This window comes from Microcebus murinus, unplaced genomic scaffold, assembly GCF_040939455.1.
Source record: "Microcebus murinus isolate Inina unplaced genomic scaffold, M.murinus_Inina_mat1.0 scaf014_hap2_Mmur4.0, whole genome shotgun sequence".
Classification (NCBI taxonomy): domain Eukaryota; kingdom Metazoa; phylum Chordata; class Mammalia; order Primates; family Cheirogaleidae; genus Microcebus; species Microcebus murinus.
In genome coordinates this window covers 278,896-301,683 of record NW_027438960.1, presented here as the reverse complement: position 1 = coordinate 301,683, position 22,788 = coordinate 278,896, and the positions used below count along the sequence as shown (strand labels likewise).

General features: G+C 63.6%; 6 pseudogenes; all 6 read right to left on the bottom strand.

Moving 5' to 3' along the window:
- Window positions 1-1,883: 1,883 nt before the first annotated feature.
- On the bottom strand, window positions 1,884-2,002 carry LOC142867223 (uncharacterized; annotated as a pseudogene).
- Window positions 2,003-5,372: 3,370 nt separating this feature from the next.
- On the bottom strand, window positions 5,373-5,491 carry LOC142867278 (uncharacterized; annotated as a pseudogene).
- Window positions 5,492-8,861: 3,370 nt separating this feature from the next.
- Window positions 8,862-8,980, bottom strand: LOC142867277 (uncharacterized; annotated as a pseudogene).
- Window positions 8,981-12,350: 3,370 nt separating this feature from the next.
- Window positions 12,351-12,469, bottom strand: LOC142867222 (uncharacterized; annotated as a pseudogene).
- Window positions 12,470-15,839: 3,370 nt separating this feature from the next.
- LOC142867276 (uncharacterized) lies at window positions 15,840-15,958 on the bottom strand (annotated as a pseudogene).
- Window positions 15,959-19,328: 3,370 nt separating this feature from the next.
- On the bottom strand, window positions 19,329-19,447 carry LOC142867274 (uncharacterized; annotated as a pseudogene).
- Between the last annotated feature and the right edge of the window lie 3,341 nt (window positions 19,448-22,788).

Genomic DNA, 22,788 nt, shown 5'->3' with positions numbered 1-22,788 from the left:
CTGTGCAAGAAGCCACTTGCCGTGCCACCCCGGGAACAGGACTGCAGGCCCCGGCCCTTCCCACCTCCTCCTCCTCCTCCTCCTCCTCCCCCCCGCCCCCCCCGCCCCCCCCCGACATGGCACAGGGCTCAGAGACACCTCAGACTCTTGCTACCCAAAGTGCAAAGGGCATCAGTTGCTCCTCCAACCCCCCCGCCCAGCAGACCACGTTGTCCAGCCAGCCCCCGGGCCTCCCTGGGGTGCCCAGCACAAAAGTGCAGACACCCACCGGACCCTCAGTCTCAGTTTTCGGATGTTTTTGCCACTCTAAGGACCCGCAGGCCAGCTGGGCCTTCGGGCAGGACAGAGAGCCCCGGAATCCGACGTGGAGAGCTGCGTGTACGTCCCCATGAGGAGGCGGTCCCCACCTCCGCGGCTCTCCCCTTGCGGGGAGCGGCAGCCGGCAGCCGCAGGGCCTCAGGGAAGACACCAGGCTGGGCCCCCGCGGGGGCACAGCGGGGGCACGTCCCCCGCACTCACGCGACTTAGGGACGGCTGCTGGAGACTGCTGCGGCCACCCTGCTGCCGGGTTTCTGGAGGGCTTCCTGGAAGCAGCGTCCACACCAAGCCCTTGGAAGGCCCAGGCGACGGAGGAGCCGGTCAGGCAGGGGCCGAGGACGGTGAGAGGCCGGGCGGGAAGGAGCATGTCAGGCAGGGGCAGAGGACGGTGACAGGCCGGGCGGGGAGGAGCCGGTCAGGCGGGGGCCCAGGACAGTGACGGGCCTGGCCGGGGAGGAGTGCGTCAGGCAGGGGCAGAGGAGACGGGCTGGGTAAGGGTTAGGGTTACAGTTAGGGCACAATTCACAATCGCAAAGACGTGGAAGCGACCCGAGTGCCCATCCATCCAGGAGTGCATTAATAAAATGTGGCGCGTGGACACCACGGAGTGCCATTCGGCTGTGAGGAGCAGCGGTGAGAGGGCACCTCTCGTGTTCTCCTGGCCAGAGCTGGAACCCGTTCCAGTAGGCCAAGTATCCCAAGAATGGACACACGAGCACCACGTGAGCGCGCTCACCAGCAAACTGGTAGGAACGGATGGACACCTAAGTGGACAGAGAGGAATCACCTTCATCGGGTGGGTGTCGGGCGGGTGGGGGGAGGGGAGGGGCAATCACATCCATTAGGCATGGGGTGGGTGCGCACCGACTGGGGGATGGGCGCACTTGAAGCTCTGACCCGAGGGGGGAGGCTTGGAGAGGGCAACGTACCCGACCTTAACATTGGTACCCCCACAATACGCTGGAACAACATGAGAGGTATATGAATAAGAACACAGGGGGGAGGGGGGCACGGGCAACACATGTCACCTGAATACTTGTACTCCCATCATCTGCTTGAAAAGAGAGAGGAAAGGAAATGCAATAATAGAGGTAAGAGACACTTTTTAAAAATAATGAATCCGAAGAGAAAAGTAAAAGGAGGCCTGTGGAGCAGGTCTGGGTGTGACTCCGGATCCCCCAACATCAGGTGCCACCACCAAAGATTCCTGCGTGTAGCCCATAGTACCCCAAAAGCAACGGGACGAGTTCTGGTCACATACTCCCTCAAAATGACATCCTGGCCTTCTTCTGGAACTCCCTCCCCTCTCAGACTCTCAAGGTTTCCTCCAGCGTGTCGGTTCCCACAGAGCAGACCTTTGGTCTGAGACCTGACAGTCCAGATGCCACGCATGCTGCCGCGTGGCGGCGGTGTCGCGGCTTGGGACAAGAGGAGGCCCCACGGTGCGGGCTGGGGCTCCAGGCACCGCGGCGGGCGCTGAGGGTTGGGGTCACCCCCACCCCGGGCCGCCGCCGCGCTCCCAGAAAGGGGACAGAACAAGAGGCAAAAAAAAAAAAAAAAGAAGCAGCCTGTGGCACCCGGTATTCCCAGGCGGTCTCCCATCCAAGCACTAGCCAGGCCCGACCCTGCTTAGCTTCCGAGACCAGACGAGATCGGGGGCGTTCAGGGTGGTGTGGCCCTAGACGGCGGCCGCCGCCGCCTCCCGCCCCAGGCCCCGCGGCGGGCCGGGCCTGTTGAGTTCGCCGGCCGGGTCCCGCGGGCTCCCAGGGACGGGGGTGATGGGCGGGGCGGGGCGGGGCGGGGCGGGGGGCTGTCTCTCTATACACACACACACACACTCACACTCACTCACACAAGATACGCCTCCACGGCTGGACTCGCCAAGGTGGAGCCCTCCCAGCCCCCCTCGTCTCCTCGCCCGGCCTCCTTCACCTACCCGCTGCCCACCCCCGGCGCGTCGCTGCCGCTGACTGCGCACGCGCGGGGCGCTCGCCCTTTGACCCCAGCCAGGGGCCGCCCTCCCCCACAACCCCTTTCAGCTGCGCCCCCCCCTCGCCCTGTGGGTGGGCTGCCGCCTATTCCCCCGGGCCAGGGCTGGGGCACAGCCAGTGTATGGGGCGTCTCTCTCTGGGGATGTGTCCCATGGGTGGGGTGGGGTGGCGTGGTTTGGGGGGCGCTGAAGAAATCAGTCCCCTCCATCTCCTACCTCTGGAAAACGCCCAACCCCGTGGAGAACTGCCGGCACCGCTTCGTGGGGGCCGGGACCCTCCTCTGTGTCCTCCTGTGGCCCAGTCCAAGGGGCCTGGGCCTGGCCGGGGCTGCATTGCCCCCCAACCACCCTGGCGTGTGGACTCGCTAAAAATCGGCCATTAGATATTGGATTCCAGCTTCATTGAGGTCATTTCACTAATGAGTGCACCGGAAAGAGTTTCCTAATCCATCTGTGAGGGTGGCAACTGAAAGAGAATTTGAAAGCTGACAGAATAGGCGAGGGAAGGCATAGGAGATTTCCACACCCAGCAAGGAAGACTTTCCCGAAATGGAAGAAAGAAACGAGCAAACAGAGACACCGGTAGCCCGCCCGGAAAAGAGTCTGCCCCTTAGAGAAAGCACCCTGACCAGGTTCACCCGTGGGTGGGTGGCGAGCTAGCGGCCTTCAGAAGAGCGAGGCCCGCAGTCTGTGCGGAAGACACCTGCACTCGGGTGTGTGTGGCGGCGCGATTCCCAAGCAGCTCTAGATGTTAAACCAAGGAGAAGCCAGGGAGTTCCCAACGCCCCAGGTGTCCTCAGCCCACGACTGGCTGCTGTGGGAATGCGAAGCCCGGCTCCTTGTCTCAGAGCGGGGTTCCCAGGAGGATCAGGCTGAAGCTGGGACTTGGCCTCAAAGTGTCCCCTCGCATGGCCACCCCCTTCCCCTTCCTGCTCCTCTACTCCTGGTGCCCCTCCATCCAGGGGCCAGACCTTAAAGAGTCACCGCAAGAGAATCCTGGTCCCAAAGGAGCCTTCTGGGGGACCGGTGCTGAGAGAGGTGGTGGGCATGGCCCGCTGGGGCTCTGCCCGACCCAGGGCTGAGAGATGCAACCTCCCAGCTCTGGGTCCCTGCAGGAAGTGTTGGCAAGCACAGGGCCAGTCCTCCAAAGGCCCAGGTGCGGGGAGCCCAGGCCAAGCAGCCTGTGCAAGAAGCCACTTGCCGTGCCACCCCGGGAACAGGACTGCAGGCCCCGGCCCTTCCCACCTCCTCCTCCTCCTCCTCCTCCTCCCCCCCGCCCCCCCCGCCCCCCCCCGACATGGCACAGGGCTCAGAGACACCTCAGACTCTTGCTACCCAAAGTGCAAAGGGCATCAGTTGCTCCTCCAACCCCCCCGCCCAGCAGACCACGTTGTCCAGCCAGCCCCCGGGCCTCCCTGGGGTGCCCAGCACAAAAGTGCAGACACCCACCGGACCCTCAGTCTCAGTTTTCGGATGTTTTTGCCACTCTAAGGACCCGCAGGCCAGCTGGGCCTTCGGGCAGGACAGAGAGCCCCGGAATCCGACGTGGAGAGCTGCGTGTACGTCCCCATGAGGAGGCGGTCCCCACCTCCGCGGCTCTCCCCTTGCGGGGAGCGGCAGCCGGCAGCCGCAGGGCCTCAGGGAAGACACCAGGCTGGGCCCCCGCGGGGGCACAGCGGGGGCACGTCCCCCGCACTCACGCGACTTAGGGACGGCTGCTGGAGACTGCTGCGGCCACCCTGCTGCCGGGTTTCTGGAGGGCTTCCTGGAAGCAGCGTCCACACCAAGCCCTTGGAAGGCCCAGGCGACGGAGGAGCCGGTCAGGCAGGGGCCGAGGACGGTGAGAGGCCGGGCGGGAAGGAGCATGTCAGGCAGGGGCAGAGGACGGTGACAGGCCGGGCGGGGAGGAGCCGGTCAGGCGGGGGCCCAGGACAGTGACGGGCCTGGCCGGGGAGGAGTGCGTCAGGCAGGGGCAGAGGAGACGGGCTGGGTAAGGGTTAGGGTTACAGTTAGGGCACAATTCACAATCGCAAAGACGTGGAAGCGACCCGAGTGCCCATCCATCCAGGAGTGCATTAATAAAATGTGGCGCGTGGACACCACGGAGTGCCATTCGGCTGTGAGGAGCAGCGGTGAGAGGGCACCTCTCGTGTTCTCCTGGCCAGAGCTGGAACCCGTTCCAGTAGGCCAAGTATCCCAAGAATGGACACACGAGCACCACGTGAGCGCGCTCACCAGCAAACTGGTAGGAACGGATGGACACCTAAGTGGACAGAGAGGAATCACCTTCATCGGGTGGGTGTCGGGCGGGTGGGGGGAGGGGAGGGGCATACACATCCATTAGGCATGGGGTGGGTGCGCACCGACTGGGGGATGGGCGCACTTGAAGCTCTGACCCGAGGGGGGAGGCTTGGAGAGGGCAACGTACCCGACCTTAACATTGGTACCCCCACAATACGCTGGAACAACATGAGAGGTATATGAATAAGAACACAGGGGGGAGGGGGGCACGGGCAACACATGTCACCTGAATACTTGTACTCCCATCATCTGCTTGAAAAGAGAGAGGAAAGGAAATGCAATAATAGAGGTAAGAGACACTTTTTAAAAATAATGAATCCGAAGAGAAAAGTAAAAGGAGGCCTGTGGAGCAGGTCTGGGTGTGACTCCGGATCCCCCAACATCAGGTGCCACCACCAAAGATTCCTGCGTGTAGCCCATAGTACCCCAAAAGCAACGGGACGAGTTCTGGTCACATACTCCCTCAAAATGACATCCTGGCCTTCTTCTGGAACTCCCTCCCCTCTCAGACTCTCAAGGTTTCCTCCAGCGTGTCGGTTCCCACAGAGCAGACCTTTGGTCTGAGACCTGACAGTCCAGATGCCACGCATGCTGCCGCGTGGCGGCGGTGTCGCGGCTTGGGACAAGAGGAGGCCCCACGGTGCGGGCTGGGGCTCCAGGCACCGCGGCGGGCGCTGAGGGTTGGGGTCACCCCCACCCCGGGCCGCCGCCGCGCTCCCAGAAAGGGGACAGAACAAGAGGCAAAAAAAAAAAAAAAAGAAGCAGCCTGTGGCACCCGGTATTCCCAGGCGGTCTCCCATCCAAGCACTAGCCAGGCCCGACCTTGCTTAGCTTCCGAGACCAGACGAGATCGGGGGCGTTCAGGGTGGTGTGGCCCTAGACGGCGGCCGCCGCCGCCTCCCGCCCCAGGCCCCGCGGCGGGCCGGGCCTGTTGAGTTCGCCGGCCGGGTCCCGCGGGCTCCCAGGGACGGGGGTGATGGGCGGGGCGGGGCGGGGCGGGGCGGGGGGCTGTCTCTCTATACACACACACACACACTCACACTCACTCACACAAGATACGCCTCCACGGCTGGACTCGCCAAGGTGGAGCCCTCCCAGCCCCCCTCGTCTCCTCGCCCGGCCTCCTTCACCTACCCGCTGCCCACCCCCGGCGCGTCGCTGCCGCTGACTGCGCACGCGCGGGGCGCTCGCCCTTTGACCCCAGCCAGGGGCCGCCCTCCCCCACAACCCCTTTCAGCTGCGCCCCCCCCTCGCCCTGTGGGTGGGCTGCCGCCTATTCCCCCGGGCCAGGGCTGGGGCACAGCCAGTGTATGGGGCGTCTCTCTCTGGGGATGTGTCCCATGGGTGGGGTGGGGTGGCGTGGTTTGGGGGGCGCTGAAGAAATCAGTCCCCTCCATCTCCTACCTCTGGAAAACGCCCAACCCCGTGGAGAACTGCCGGCACCGCTTCGTGGGGGCCGGGACCCTCCTCTGTGTCCTCCTGTGGCCCAGTCCAAGGGGCCTGGGCCTGGCCGGGGCTGCATTGCCCCCCAACCACCCTGGCGTGTGGACTCGCTAAAAATCGGCCATTAGATATTGGATTCCAGCTTCATTGAGGTCATTTCACTAATGAGTGCACCGGAAAGAGTTTCCTAATCCATCTGTGAGGGTGGCAACTGAAAGAGAATTTGAAAGCTGACAGAATAGGCGAGGGAAGGCATAGGAGATTTCCACACCCAGCAAGGAAGACTTTCCCGAAATGGAAGAAAGAAACGAGCAAACAGAGACACCGGTAGCCCGCCCGGAAAAGAGTCTGCCCCTTAGAGAAAGCACCCTGACCAGGTTCACCCGTGGGTGGGTGGCGAGCTAGCGGCCTTCAGAAGAGCGAGGCCCGCAGTCTGTGCGGAAGACACCTGCACTCGGGTGTGTGTGGCGGCGCGATTCCCAAGCAGCTCTAGATGTTAAACCAAGGAGAAGCCAGGGAGTTCCCAACGCCCCAGGTGTCCTCAGCCCACGACTGGCTGCTGTGGGAATGCGAAGCCCGGCTCCTTGTCTCAGAGCGGGGTTCCCAGGAGGATCAGGCTGAAGCTGGGACTTGGCCTCAAAGTGTCCCCTCGCATGGCCACCCCCTTCCCCTTCCTGCTCCTCTACTCCTGGTGCCCCTCCATCCAGGGGCCAGACCTTAAAGAGTCACCGCAAGAGAATCCTGGTCCCAAAGGAGCCTTCTGGGGGACCGGTGCTGAGAGAGGTGGTGGGCATGGCCCGCTGGGGCTCTGCCCGACCCAGGGCTGAGAGATGCAACCTCCCAGCTCTGGGTCCCTGCAGGAAGTGTTGGCAAGCACAGGGCCAGTCCTCCAAAGGCCCAGGTGCGGGGAGCCCAGGCCAAGCAGCCTGTGCAAGAAGCCACTTGCCGTGCCACCCCGGGAACAGGACTGCAGGCCCCGGCCCTTCCCACCTCCTCCTCCTCCTCCTCCTCCTCCCCCCCGCACCCCCCGCCCCCTCCCGACATGGCACAGGGCTCAGAGACACCTCAGACTCTTGCTACCCAAAGTGCAAAGGGCATCAGTTGCTCCTCCAACCCCCCCGCCCAGCAGACCACGTTGTCCAGCCAGCCCCCGGGCCTCCCTGGGGTGCCCAGCACAAAAGTGCAGACACCCACCGGACCCTCAGTCTCAGTTTTCGGATGTTTTTGCCACTCTAAGGACCCGCAGGCCAGCTGGGCCTTCGGGCAGGACAGAGAGCCCCGGAATCCGACGTGGAGAGCTGCGTGTACGTCCCCATGAGGAGGCGGTCCCCACCTCCGCGGCTCTCCCCTTGCGGGGAGCGGCAGCCGGCAGCCGCAGGGCCTCAGGGAAGACACCAGGCTGGGCCCCCGCGGGGGCACAGCGGGGGCACGTCCCCCGCACTCACGCGACTTAGGGACGGCTGCTGGAGACTGCTGCGGCCACCCTGCTGCCGGGTTTCTGGAGGGCTTCCTGGAAGCAGCGTCCACACCAAGCCCTTGGAAGGCCCAGGCGACGGAGGAGCCGGTCAGGCAGGGGCCGAGGACGGTGAGAGGCCGGGCGGGAAGGAGCATGTCAGGCAGGGGCAGAGGACGGTGACAGGCCGGGCGGGGAGGAGCCGGTCAGGCGGGGGCCCAGGACAGTGACGGGCCTGGCCGGGGAGGAGTGCGTCAGGCAGGGGCAGAGGAGACGGGCTGGGTAAGGGTTAGGGTTACAGTTAGGGCACAATTCACAATCGCAAAGACGTGGAAGCGACCCGAGTGCCCATCCATCCAGGAGTGCATTAATAAAATGTGGCGCGTGGACACCACGGAGTGCCATTCGGCTGTGAGGAGCAGCGGTGAGAGGGCACCTCTCGTGTTCTCCTGGCCAGAGCTGGAACCCGTTCCAGTAGGCCAAGTATCCCAAGAATGGACACACGAGCACCACGTGAGCGCGCTCACCAGCAAACTGGTAGGAACGGATGGACACCTAAGTGGACAGAGAGGAATCACCTTCATCGGGTGGGTGTCGGGCGGGTGGGGGGAGGGGAGGGGCATACACATCCATTAGGCATGGGGTGGGTGCGCACCGACTGGGGGATGGGCGCACTTGAAGCTCTGACCCGAGGGGGGAGGCTTGGAGAGGGCAACGTACCCGACCTTAACATTGGTACCCCCACAATACGCTGGAACAACATGAGAGGTATATGAATAAGAACACAGGGGGGAGGGGGGCACGGGCAACACATGTCACCTGAATACTTGTACTCCCATCATCTGCTTGAAAAGAGAGAGGAAAGGAAATGCAATAATAGAGGTAAGAGACACTTTTTAAAAATAATGAATCCGAAGAGAAAAGTAAAAGGAGGCCTGTGGAGCAGGTCTGGGTGTGACTCCGGATCCCCCAACATCAGGTGCCACCACCAAAGATTCCTGCGTGTAGCCCATAGTACCCCAAAAGCAACGGGACGAGTTCTGGTCACATACTCCCTCAAAATGACATCCTGGCCTTCTTCTGGAACTCCCTCCCCTCTCAGACTCTCAAGGTTTCCTCCAGCGTGTCGGTTCCCACAGAGCAGACCTTTGGTCTGAGACCTGACAGTCCAGATGCCACGCATGCTGCCGCGTGGCGGCGGTGTCGCGGCTTGGGACAAGAGGAGGCCCCACGGTGCGGGCTGGGGCTCCAGGCACCGCGGCGGGCGCTGAGGGTTGGGGTCACCCCCACCCCGGGCCGCCGCCGCGCTCCCAGAAAGGGGACAGAACAAGAGGCAAAAAAAAAAAAAAAAGAAGCAGCCTGTGGCACCCGGTATTCCCAGGCGGTCTCCCATCCAAGCACTAGCCAGGCCCGACCTTGCTTAGCTTCCGAGACCAGACGAGATCGGGGGCGTTCAGGGTGGTGTGGCCCTAGACGGCGGCCGCCGCCGCCTCCCGCCCCAGGCCCCGCGGCGGGCCGGGCCTGTTGAGTTCGCCGGCCGGGTCCCGCGGGCTCCCAGGGACGGGGGTGATGGGCGGGGCGGGGCGGGGCGGGGCGGGGGGCTGTCTCTCTATACACACACACACACACTCACACTCACTCACACAAGATACGCCTCCACGGCTGGACTCGCCAAGGTGGAGCCCTCCCAGCCCCCCTCGTCTCCTCGCCCGGCCTCCTTCACCTACCCGCTGCCCACCCCCGGCGCGTCGCTGCCGCTGACTGCGCACGCGCGGGGCGCTCGCCCTTTGACCCCAGCCAGGGGCCGCCCTCCCCCACAACCCCTTTCAGCTGCGCCCCCCCCTCGCCCTGTGGGTGGGCTGCCGCCTATTCCCCCGGGCCAGGGCTGGGGCACAGCCAGTGTATGGGGCGTCTCTCTCTGGGGATGTGTCCCATGGGTGGGGTGGGGTGGCGTGGTTTGGGGGGCGCTGAAGAAATCAGTCCCCTCCATCTCCTACCTCTGGAAAACGCCCAACCCCGTGGAGAACTGCCGGCACCGCTTCGTGGGGGCCGGGACCCTCCTCTGTGTCCTCCTGTGGCCCAGTCCAAGGGGCCTGGGCCTGGCCGGGGCTGCATTGCCCCCCAACCACCCTGGCGTGTGGACTCGCTAAAAATCGGCCATTAGATATTGGATTCCAGCTTCATTGAGGTCATTTCACTAATGAGTGCACCGGAAAGAGTTTCCTAATCCATCTGTGAGGGTGGCAACTGAAAGAGAATTTGAAAGCTGACAGAATAGGCGAGGGAAGGCATAGGAGATTTCCACACCCAGCAAGGAAGACTTTCCCGAAATGGAAGAAAGAAACGAGCAAACAGAGACACCGGTAGCCCGCCCGGAAAAGAGTCTGCCCCTTAGAGAAAGCACCCTGACCAGGTTCACCCGTGGGTGGGTGGCGAGCTAGCGGCCTTCAGAAGAGCGAGGCCCGCAGTCTGTGCGGAAGACACCTGCACTCGGGTGTGTGTGGCGGCGCGATTCCCAAGCAGCTCTAGATGTTAAACCAAGGAGAAGCCAGGGAGTTCCCAACGCCCCAGGTGTCCTCAGCCCACGACTGGCTGCTGTGGGAATGCGAAGCCCGGCTCCTTGTCTCAGAGCGGGGTTCCCAGGAGGATCAGGCTGAAGCTGGGACTTGGCCTCAAAGTGTCCCCTCGCATGGCCACCCCCTTCCCCTTCCTGCTCCTCTACTCCTGGTGCCCCTCCATCCAGGGGCCAGACCTTAAAGAGTCACCGCAAGAGAATCCTGGTCCCAAAGGAGCCTTCTGGGGGACCGGTGCTGAGAGAGGTGGTGGGCATGGCCCGCTGGGGCTCTGCCCGACCCAGGGCTGAGAGATGCAACCTCCCAGCTCTGGGTCCCTGCAGGAAGTGTTGGCAAGCACAGGGCCAGTCCTCCAAAGGCCCAGGTGCGGGGAGCCCAGGCCAAGCAGCCTGTGCAAGAAGCCACTTGCCGTGCCACCCCGGGAACAGGACTGCAGGCCCCGGCCCTTCCCACCTCCTCCTCCTCCTCCTCCTCCTCCCCCCCGCACCCCCCGCCCCCTCCCGACATGGCACAGGGCTCAGAGACACCTCAGACTCTTGCTACCCAAAGTGCAAAGGGCATCAGTTGCTCCTCCAACCCCCCCGCCCAGCAGACCACGTTGTCCAGCCAGCCCCCGGGCCTCCCTGGGGTGCCCAGCACAAAAGTGCAGACACCCACCGGACCCTCAGTCTCAGTTTTCGGATGTTTTTGCCACTCTAAGGACCCGCAGGCCAGCTGGGCCTTCGGGCAGGACAGAGAGCCCCGGAATCCGACGTGGAGAGCTGCGTGTACGTCCCCATGAGGAGGCGGTCCCCACCTCCGCGGCTCTCCCCTTGCGGGGAGCGGCAGCCGGCAGCCGCAGGGCCTCAGGGAAGACACCAGGCTGGGCCCCCGCGGGGGCACAGCGGGGGCACGTCCCCCGCACTCACGCGACTTAGGGACGGCTGCTGGAGACTGCTGCGGCCACCCTGCTGCCGGGTTTCTGGAGGGCTTCCTGGAAGCAGCGTCCACACCAAGCCCTTGGAAGGCCCAGGCGACGGAGGAGCCGGTCAGGCAGGGGCCGAGGACGGTGAGAGGCCGGGCGGGAAGGAGCATGTCAGGCAGGGGCAGAGGACGGTGACAGGCCGGGCGGGGAGGAGCCGGTCAGGCGGGGGCCCAGGACAGTGACGGGCCTGGCCGGGGAGGAGTGCGTCAGGCAGGGGCAGAGGAGACGGGCTGGGTAAGGGTTAGGGTTACAGTTAGGGCACAATTCACAATCGCAAAGACGTGGAAGCGACCCGAGTGCCCATCCATCCAGGAGTGCATTAATAAAATGTGGCGCGTGGACACCACGGAGTGCCATTCGGCTGTGAGGAGCAGCGGTGAGAGGGCACCTCTCGTGTTCTCCTGGCCAGAGCTGGAACCCGTTCCAGTAGGCCAAGTATCCCAAGAATGGACACACGAGCACCACGTGAGCGCGCTCACCAGCAAACTGGTAGGAACGGATGGACACCTAAGTGGACAGAGAGGAATCACCTTCATCGGGTGGGTGTCGGGCGGGTGGGGGGAGGGGAGGGGCATACACATCCATTAGGCATGGGGTGGGTGCGCACCGACTGGGGGATGGGCGCACTTGAAGCTCTGACCCGAGGGGGGAGGCTTGGAGAGGGCAACGTACCCGACCTTAACATTGGTACCCCCACAATACGCTGGAACAACATGAGAGGTATATGAATAAGAACACAGGGGGGAGGGGGGCACGGGCAACACATGTCACCTGAATACTTGTACTCCCATCATCTGCTTGAAAAGAGAGAGGAAAGGAAATGCAATAATAGAGGTAAGAGACACTTTTTAAAAATAATGAATCCGAAGAGAAAAGTAAAAGGAGGCCTGTGGAGCAGGTCTGGGTGTGACTCCGGATCCCCCAACATCAGGTGCCACCACCAAAGATTCCTGCGTGTAGCCCATAGTACCCCAAAAGCAACGGGACGAGTTCTGGTCACATACTCCCTCAAAATGACATCCTGGCCTTCTTCTGGAACTCCCTCCCCTCTCAGACTCTCAAGGTTTCCTCCAGCGTGTCGGTTCCCACAGAGCAGACCTTTGGTCTGAGACCTGACAGTCCAGATGCCACGCATGCTGCCGCGTGGCGGCGGTGTCGCGGCTTGGGACAAGAGGAGGCCCCACGGTGCGGGCTGGGGCTCCAGGCACCGCGGCGGGCGCTGAGGGTTGGGGTCACCCCCACCCCGGGCCGCCGCCGCGCTCCCAGAAAGGGGACAGAACAAGAGGCAAAAAAAAAAAAAAAAGAAGCAGCCTGTGGCACCCGGTATTCCCAGGCGGTCTCCCATCCAAGCACTAGCCAGGCCCGACCCTGCTTAGCTTCCGAGACCAGACGAGATCGGGGGCGTTCAGGGTGGTGTGGCCCTAGACGGCGGCCGCCGCCGCCTCCCGCCCCAGGCCCCGCGGCGGGCCGGGCCTGTTGAGTTCGCCGGCCGGGTCCCGCGGGCTCCCAGGGACGGGGGTGATGGGCGGGGCGGGGCGGGGCGGGGCGGGGGGCTGTCTCTCTATACACACACACACACACTCACACTCACTCACACAAGATACGCCTCCACGGCTGGACTCGCCAAGGTGGAGCCCTCCCAGCCCCCCTCGTCTCCTCGCCCGGCCTCCTTCACCTACCCGCTGCCCACCCCCGGCGCGTCGCTGCCGCTGACTGCGCACGCGCGGGGCGCTCGCCCTTTGACCCCAGCCAGGGGCCGCCCTCCCCCACAACCCCTTTCAGCTGCGCCCCCCCCTCGCCCTGTGGGTGGGCTGCCGCCTATTCCCCCGGGCCAGGGCTGGGGCACAGCCAGTGTATGGGGCGTCTCTCTCTGGGGATGTGTCCCATGGGTGGGGTGGGGTGGCGTGGTTTGGGGGGCGCTGAAGAAATCAGTCCCCTCCATCTCCTACCTCTGGAAAACGCCCAACCCCGTGGAGAACTGCCGGCACCGCTTCGTGGGGGCCGGGACCCTCCTCTGTGTCCTCCTGTGGCCCAGTCCAAGGGGCCTGGGCCTGGCCGGGGCTGCATTGCCCCCCAACCACCCTGGCGTGTGGACTCGCTAAAAATCGGCCATTAGATATTGGATTCCAGCTTCATTGAGGTCATTTCACTAATGAGTGCACCGGAAAGAGTTTCCTAATCCATCTGTGAGGGTGGCAACTGAAAGAGAATTTGAAAGCTGACAGAATAGGCGAGGGAAGGCATAGGAGATTTCCACACCCAGCAAGGAAGACTTTCCCGAAATGGAAGAAAGAAACGAGCAAACAGAGACACCGGTAGCCCGCCCGGAAAAGAGTCTGCCCCTTAGAGAAAGCACCCTGACCAGGTTCACCCGTGGGTGGGTGGCGAGCTAGCGGCCTTCAGAAGAGCGAGGCCCGCAGTCTGTGCGGAAGACACCTGCACTCGGGTGTGTGTGGCGGCGCGATTCCCAAGCAGCTCTAGATGTTAAACCAAGGAGAAGCCAGGGAGTTCCCAACGCCCCAGGTGTCCTCAGCCCACGACTGGCTGCTGTGGGAATGCGAAGCCCGGCTCCTTGTCTCAGAGCGGGGTTCCCAGGAGGATCAGGCTGAAGCTGGGACTTGGCCTCAAAGTGTCCCCTCGCATGGCCACCCCCTTCCCCTTCCTGCTCCTCTACTCCTGGTGCCCCTCCATCCAGGGGCCAGACCTTAAAGAGTCACCGCAAGAGAATCCTGGTCCCAAAGGAGCCTTCTGGGGGACCGGTGCTGAGAGAGGTGGTGGGCATGGCCCGCTGGGGCTCTGCCCGACCCAGGGCTGAGAGATGCAACCTCCCAGCTCTGGGTCCCTGCAGGAAGTGTTGGCAAGCACAGGGCCAGTCCTCCAAAGGCCCAGGTGCGGGGAGCCCAGGCCAAGCAGCCTGTGCAAGAAGCCACTTGCCGTGCCACCCCGGGAACAGGACTGCAGGCCCCGGCCCTTCCCACCTCCTCCTCCTCCTCCTCCTCCTCCCCCCCGCCCCCCCCGCCCCCCCCCGACATGGCACAGGGCTCAGAGACACCTCAGACTCTTGCTACCCAAAGTGCAAAGGGCATCAGTTGCTCCTCCAACCCCCCCGCCCAGCAGACCACGTTGTCCAGCCAGCCCCCGGGCCTCCCTGGGGTGCCCAGCACAAAAGTGCAGACACCCACCGGACCCTCAGTCTCAGTTTTCGGATGTTTTTGCCACTCTAAGGACCCGCAGGCCAGCTGGGCCTTCGGGCAGGACAGAGAGCCCCGGAATCCGACGTGGAGAGCTGCGTGTACGTCCCCATGAGGAGGCGGTCCCCACCTCCGCGGCTCTCCCCTTGCGGGGAGCGGCAGCCGGCAGCCGCAGGGCCTCAGGGAAGACACCAGGCTGGGCCCCCGCGGGGGCACAGCGGGGGCACGTCCCCCGCACTCACGCGACTTAGGGACGGCTGCTGGAGACTGCTGCGGCCACCCTGCTGCCGGGTTTCTGGAGGGCTTCCTGGAAGCAGCGTCCACACCAAGCCCTTGGAAGGCCCAGGCGACGGAGGAGCCGGTCAGGCAGGGGCCGAGGACGGTGAGAGGCCGGGCGGGAAGGAGCATGTCAGGCAGGGGCAGAGGACGGTGACAGGCCGGGCGGGGAGGAGCCGGTCAGGCGGGGGCCCAGGACAGTGACGGGCCTGGCCGGGGAGGAGTGCGTCAGGCAGGGGCAGAGGAGACGGGCTGGGTAAGGGTTAGGGTTACAGTTAGGGCACAATTCACAATCGCAAAGACGTGGAAGCGACCCGAGTGCCCATCCATCCAGGAGTGCATTAATAAAATGTGGCGCGTGGACACCACGGAGTGCCATTCGGCTGTGAGGAGCAGCGGTGAGAGGGCACCTCTCGTGTTCTCCTGGCCAGAGCTGGAACCCGTTCCAGTAGGCCAAGTATCCCAAGAATGGACACACGAGCACCACGTGAGCGCGCTCACCAGCAAACTGGTAGGAACGGATGGACACCTAAGTGGACAGAGAGGAATCACCTTCATCGGGTGGGTGTCGGGCGGGTGGGGGGAGGGGAGGGGCATACACATCCATTAGGCATGGGGTGGGTGCGCACCGACTGGGGGATGGGCGCACTTGAAGCTCTGACCCGAGGGGGGAGGCTTGGAGAGGGCAACGTACCCGACCTTAACATTGGTACCCCCACAATACGCTGGAACAACATGAGAGGTATATGAATAAGAACACAGGGGGGAGGGGGGCACGGGCAACACATGTCACCTGAATACTTGTACTCCCATCATCTGCTTGAAAAGAGAGAGGAAAGGAAATGCAATAATAGAGGTAAGAGACACTTTTTAAAAATAATGAATCCGAAGAGAAAAGTAAAAGGAGGCCTGTGGAGCAGGTCTGGGTGTGACTCCGGATCCCCCAACATCAGGTGCCACCACCAAAGATTCCTGCGTGTAGCCCATAGTACCCCAAAAGCAACGGGACGAGTTCTGGTCACATACTCCCTCAAAATGACATCCTGGCCTTCTTCTGGAACTCCCTCCCCTCTCAGACTCTCAAGGTTTCCTCCAGCGTGTCGGTTCCCACAGAGCAGACCTTTGGTCTGAGACCTGACAGTCCAGATGCCACGCATGCTGCCGCGTGGCGGCGGTGTCGCGGCTTGGGACAAGAGGAGGCCCCACGGTGCGGGCTGGGGCTCCAGGCACCGCGGCGGGCGCTGAGGGTTGGGGTCACCCCCACCCCGGGCCGCCGCCGCGCTCCCAGAAAGGGGACAGAACAAGAGGCAAAAAAAAAAAAAAAAGAAGCAGCCTGTGGCACCCGGTATTCCCAGGCGGTCTCCCATCCAAGCACTAGCCAGGCCCGACCTTGCTTAGCTTCCGAGACCAGACGAGATCGGGGGCGTTCAGGGTGGTGTGGCCCTAGACGGCGGCCGCCGCCGCCTCCCGCCCCAGGCCCCGCGGCGGGCCGGGCCTGTTGAGTTCGCCGGCCGGGTCCCGCGGGCTCCCAGGGACGGGGGTGATGGGCGGGGCGGGGCGGGGCGGGGCGGGGGGCTGTCTCTCTATACACACACACACACACTCACACTCACTCACACAAGATACGCCTCCACGGCTGGACTCGCCAAGGTGGAGCCCTCCCAGCCCCCCTCGTCTCCTCGCCCGGCCTCCTTCACCTACCCGCTGCCCACCCCCGGCGCGTCGCTGCCGCTGACTGCGCACGCGCGGGGCGCTCGCCCTTTGACCCCAGCCAGGGGCCGCCCTCCCCCACAACCCCTTTCAGCTGCGCCCCCCCCTCGCCCTGTGGGTGGGCTGCCGCCTATTCCCCCGGGCCAGGGCTGGGGCACAGCCAGTGTATGGGGCGTCTCTCTCTGGGGATGTGTCCCATGGGTGGGGTGGGGTGGCGTGGTTTGGGGGGCGCTGAAGAAATCAGTCCCCTCCATCTCCTACCTCTGGAAAACGCCCAACCCCGTGGAGAACTGCCGGCACCGCTTCGTGGGGGCCGGGACCCTCCTCTGTGTCCTCCTGTGGCCCAGTCCAAGGGGCCTGGGCCTGGCCGGGGCTGCATTGCCCCCCAACCACCCTGGCGTGTGGACTCGCTAAAAATCGGCCATTAGATATTGGATTCCAGCTTCATTGAGGTCATTTCACTAATGAGTGCACCGGAAAGAGTTTCCTAATCCATCTGTGAGGGTGGCAACTGAAAGAGAATTTGAAAGCTGACAGAATAGGCGAGGGAAGGCATAGGAGATTTCCACACCCAGCAAGGAAGACTTTCCCGAAATGGAAGAAAGAAACGAGCAAACAGAGACACCGGTAGCCCGCCCGGAAAAGAGTCTGCCCCTTAGAGAAAGCACCCTGACCAGGTTCACCCGTGGGTGGGTGGCGAGCTAGCGGCCTTCAGAAGAGCGAGGCCCGCAGTCTGTGCGGAAGACACCTGCACTCGGGTGTGTGTGGCGGCGCGATTCCCAAGCAGCTCTAGATGTTAAACCAAGGAGAAGCCAGGGAGTTCCCAACGCCCCAGGTGTCCTCAGCCCACGACTGGCTGCTGTGGGAATGCGAAGCCCGGCTCCTTGTCTCAGAGCGGGGTTCCCAGGAGGATCAGGCTGAAGCTGGGACTTGGCCTCAAAGTGTCCCCTCGCATGGCCACCCCCTTCCCCTTCCTGCTCCTCTACTCCTGGTGCCCCTCCATCCAGGGGCCAGACCTTAAAGAGTCACCGCAAGAGAATCCTGGTCCCAAAGGAGCCTTCTGGGGGACCGGTGCTGAGAGAGGTGGTGGGCATGGCCCGCTGGGGCTCTGCCCGACCCAGGGCTGAGAGATGCAACCTCCCAGCTCTGGGTCCCTGCAGGAAGTGTTGGCAAGCACAGGGCCAGTCCTCCAAAGGCCCAGGTGCGGGGAGCCCAGGCCAAGCAGCCTGTGCAAGAAGCCACTTGCCGTGCCACCCCGGGAACAGGACTGCAGGCCCCGGCCCTTCCCACCTCCTCCTCCTCCTCCTCCTCCTCCCCCCCGCACCCCCCGCCCCCTCCCGACATGGCACAGGGCTCAGAGACACCTCAGACTCTTGCTACCCAAAGTGCAAAGGGCATCAGTTGCTCCTCCAACCCCCCCGCCCAGCAGACCACGTTGTCCAGCCAGCCCCCGGGCCTCCCTGGGGTGCCCAGCACAAAAGTGCAGACACCCACCGGACCCTCAGTCTCAGTTTTCGGATGTTTTTGCCACTCTAAGGACCCGCAGGCCAGCTGGGCCTTCGGGCAGGACAGAGAGCCCCGGAATCCGACGTGGAGAGCTGCGTGTACGTCCCCATGAGGAGGCGGTCCCCACCTCCGCGGCTCTCCCCTTGCGGGGAGCGGCAGCCGGCAGCCGCAGGGCCTCAGGGAAGACACCAGGCTGGGCCCCCGCGGGGGCACAGCGGGGGCACGTCCCCCGCACTCACGCGACTTAGGGACGGCTGCTGGAGACTGCTGCGGCCACCCTGCTGCCGGGTTTCTGGAGGGCTTCCTGGAAGCAGCGTCCACACCAAGCCCTTGGAAGGCCCAGGCGACGGAGGAGCCGGTCAGGCAGGGGCCGAGGACGGTGAGAGGCCGGGCGGGAAGGAGCATGTCAGGCAGGGGCAGAGGACGGTGACAGGCCGGGCGGGGAGGAGCCGGTCAGGCGGGGGCCCAGGACAGTGACGGGCCTGGCCGGGGAGGAGTGCGTCAGGCAGGGGCAGAGGAGACGGGCTGGGTAAGGGTTAGGGTTACAGTTAGGGCACAATTCACAATCGCAAAGACGTGGAAGCGACCCGAGTGCCCATCCATCCAGGAGTGCATTAATAAAATGTGGCGCGTGGACACCACGGAGTGCCATTCGGCTGTGAGGAGCAGCGGTGAGAGGGCACCTCTCGTGTTCTCCTGGCCAGAGCTGGAACCCGTTCCAGTAGGCCAAGTATCCCAAGAATGGACACACGAGCACCACGTGAGCGCGCTCACCAGCAAACTGGTAGGAACGGATGGACACCTAAGTGGACAGAGAGGAATCACCTTCATCGGGTGGGTGTCGGGCGGGTGGGGGGAGGGGAGGGGCATACACATCCATTAGGCATGGGGTGGGTGCGCACCGACTGGGGGATGGGCGCACTTGAAGCTCTGACCCGAGGGGGGAGGCTTGGAGAGGGCAACGTACCCGACCTTAACATTGGTACCCCCACAATACGCTGGAACAACATGAGAGGTATATGAATAAGAACACAGGGGGGAGGGGGGCACGGGCAACACATGTCACCTGAATACTTGTACTCCCATCATCTGCTTGAAAAGAGAGAGGAAAGGAAATGCAATAATAGAGGTAAGAGACACTTTTTAAAAATAATGAATCCGAAGAGAAAAGTAAAAGGAGGCCTGTGGAGCAGGTCTGGGTGTGACTCCGGATCCCCCAACATCAGGTGCCACCACCAAAGATTCCTGCGTGTAGCCCATAGTACCCCAAAAGCAACGGGACGAGTTCTGGTCACATACTCCCTCAAAATGACATCCTGGCCTTCTTCTGGAACTCCCTCCCCTCTCAGACTCTCAAGGTTTCCTCCAGCGTGTCGGTTCCCACAGAGCAGACCTTTGGTCTGAGACCTGACAGTCCAGATGCCACGCATGCTGCCGCGTGGCGGCGGTGTCGCGGCTTGGGACAAGAGGAGGCCCCACGGTGCGGGCTGGGGCTCCAGGCACCGCGGCGGGCGCTGAGGGTTGGGGTCACCCCCACCCCGGGCCGCCGCCGCGCTCCCAGAAAGGGGACAGAACAAGAGGCAAAAAAAAAAAAAAAAGAAGCAGCCTGTGGCACCCGGTATTCCCAGGCGGTCTCCCATCCAAGCACTAGCCAGGCCCGACCTTGCTTAGCTTCCGAGACCAGACGAGATCGGGGGCGTTCAGGGTGGTGTGGCCCTAGACGGCGGCCGCCGCCGCCTCCCGCCCCAGGCCCCGCGGCGGGCCGGGCCTGTTGAGTTCGCCGGCCGGGTCCCGCGGGCTCCCAGGGACGGGGGTGATGGGCGGGGCGGGGCGGGGCGGGGCGGGGGGCTGTCTCTCTATACACACACACACACACTCACACTCACTCACACAAGATACGCCTCCACGGCTGGACTCGCCAAGGTGGAGCCCTCCCAGCCCCCCTCGTCTCCTCGCCCGGCCTCCTTCACCTACCCGCTGCCCACCCCCGGCGCGTCGCTGCCGCTGACTGCGCACGCGCGGGGCGCTCGCCCTTTGACCCCAGCCAGGGGCCGCCCTCCCCCACAACCCCTTTCAGCTGCGCCCCCCCCTCGCCCTGTGGGTGGGCTGCCGCCTATTCCCCCGGGCCAGGGCTGGGGCACAGCCAGTGTATGGGGCGTCTCTCTCTGGGGATGTGTCCCATGGGTGGGGTGGGGTGGCGTGGTTTGGGGGGCGCTGAAGAAATCAGTCCCCTCCATCTCCTACCTCTGGAAAACGCCCAACCCCGTGGAGAACTGCCGGCACCGCTTCGTGGGGGCCGGGACCCTCCTCTGTGTCCTCCTGTGGCCCAGTCCAAGGGGCCTGGGCCTGGCCGGGGCTGCATTGCCCCCCAACCACCCTGGCGTGTGGACTCGCTAAAAATCGGCCATTAGATATTGGATTCCAGCTTCATTGAGGTCATTTCACTAATGAGTGCACCGGAAAGAGTTTCCTAATCCATCTGTGAGGGTGGCAACTGAAAGAGAATTTGAAAGCTGACAGAATAGGCGAGGGAAGGCATAGGAGATTTCCACACCCAGCAAGGAAGACTTTCCCGAAATGGAAGAAAGAAACGAGCAAACAGAGACACCGGTAGCCCGCCCGGAAAAGAGTCTGCCCCTTAGAGAAAGCACCCTGACCAGGTTCACCCGTGGGTGGGTGGCGAGCTAGCGGCCTTCAGAAGAGCGAGGCCCGCAGTCTGTGCGGAAGACACCTGCACTCGGGTGTGTGTGGCGGCGCGATTCCCAAGCAGCTCTAGATGTTAAACCAAGGAGAAGCCAGGGAGTTCCCAACGCCCCAGGTGTCCTCAGCCCACGACTGGCTGCTGTGGGAATGCGAAGCCCGGCTCCTTGTCTCAGAGCGGGGTTCCCAGGAGGATCAGGCTGAAGCTGGGACTTGGCCTCAAAGTGTCCCCTCGCATGGCCACCCCCTTCCCCTTCCTGCTCCTCTACTCCTGGTGCCCCTCCATCCAGGGGCCAGACCTTAAAGAGTCACCGCAAGAGAATCCTGGTCCCAAAGGAGCCTTCTGGGGGACCGGTGCTGAGAGAGGTGGTGGGCATGGCCCGCTGGGGCTCTGCCCGACCCAGGGCTGAGAGATGCAACCTCCCAGCTCTGGGTCCCTGCAGGAAGTGTTGGCAAGCACAGGGCCAGTCCTCCAAAGGCCCAGGTGCGGGGAGCCCAGGCCAAGCAGCCTGTGCAAGAAGCCACTTGCCGTGCCACCCCGGGAACAGGACTGCAGGCCCCGGCCCTTCCCACCTCCTCCTCCTCCTCCTCCTCCTCCCCCCCGCACCCCCCGCCCCCTCCCGACATGGCACAGGGCTCAGAGACACCTCAGACTCTTGCTACCCAAAGTGCAAAGGGCATCAGTTGCTCCTCCAACCCCCCCGCCCAGCAGACCACGTTGTCCAGCCAGCCCCCGGGCCTCCCTGGGGTGCCCAGCACAAAAGTGCAGACACCCACCGGACCCTCAGTCTCAGTTTTCGGATGTTTTTGCCACTCTAAGGACCCGCAGGCCAGCTGGGCCTTCGGGCAGGACAGAGAGCCCCGGAATCCGACGTGGAGAGCTGCGTGTACGTCCCCATGAGGAGGCGGTCCCCACCTCCGCGGCTCTCCCCTTGCGGGGAGCGGCAGCCGGCAGCCGCAGGGCCTCAGGGAAGACACCAGGCTGGGCCCCCGCGGGGGCACAGCGGGGGCACGTCCCCCGCACTCACGCGACTTAGGGACGGCTGCTGGAGACTGCTGCGGCCACCCTGCTGCCGGGTTTCTGGAGGGCTTCCTGGAAGCAGCGTCCACACCAAGCCCTTGGAAGGCCCAGGCGACGGAGGAGCCGGTCAGGCAGGGGCCGAGGACGGTGAGAGGCCGGGCGGGAAGGAGCATGTCAGGCAGGGGCAGAGGACGGTGACAGGCCGGGCGGGGAGGAGCCGGTCAGGCGGGGGCCCAGGACAGTGACGGGCCTGGCCGGGGAGGAGTGCGTCAGGCAGGGGCAGAGGAGACGGGCTGGGTAAGGGTTAGGGTTACAGTTAGGGCACAATTCACAATCGCAAAGACGTGGAAGCGACCCGAGTGCCCATCCATCCAGGAGTGCATTAATAAAATGTGGCGCGTGGACACCACGGAGTGCCATTCGGCTGTGAGGAGCAGCGGTGAGAGGGCACCTCTCGTGTTCTCCTGGCCAGAGCTGGAACCCGTTCCAGTAGGCCAAGTATCCCAAGAATGGACACACGAGCACCACGTGAGCGCGCTCACCAGCAAACTGGTAGGAACGGATGGACACCTAAGTGGACAGAGAGGAATCACCTTCATCGGGTGGGTGTCGGGCGGGTGGGGGGAGGGGAGGGGCATACACATCCATTAGGCATGGGGTGGGTGCGCACCGACTGGGGGATGGGCGCACTTGAAGCTCTGACCCGAGGGGGGAGGCTTGGAGAGGGCAACGTACCCGACCTTAACATTGGTACCCCCACAATACGCTGGAACAACATGAGAGGTATATGAATAAGAACACAGGGGGGAGGGGGGCACGGGCAACACATGTCACCTGAATACTTGTACTCCCATCATCTGCTTGAAAAGAGAGAGGAAAGGAAATGCAATAATAGAGGTAAGAGACACTTTTTAAAAATAATGAATCCGAAGAGAAAAGTAAAAGGAGGCCTGTGGAGCAGGTCTGGGTGTGACTCCGGATCCCCCAACATCAGGTGCCACCACCAAAGATTCCTGCGTGTAGCCCATAGTACCCCAAAAGCAACGGGACGAGTTCTGGTCACATACTCCCTCAAAATGACATCCTGGCCTTCTTCTGGAACTCCCTCCCCTCTCAGACTCTCAAGGTTTCCTCCAGCGTGTCGGTTCCCACAGAGCAGACCTTTGGTCTGAGACCTGACAGTCCAGATGCCACGCATGCTGCCGCGTGGCGGCGGTGTCGCGGCTTGGGACAAGAGGAGGCCCCACGGTGCGGGCTGGGGCTCCAGGCACCGCGGCGGGCGCTGAGGGTTGGGGTCACCCCCACCCCGGGCCGCCGCCGCGCTCCCAGAAAGGGGACAGAA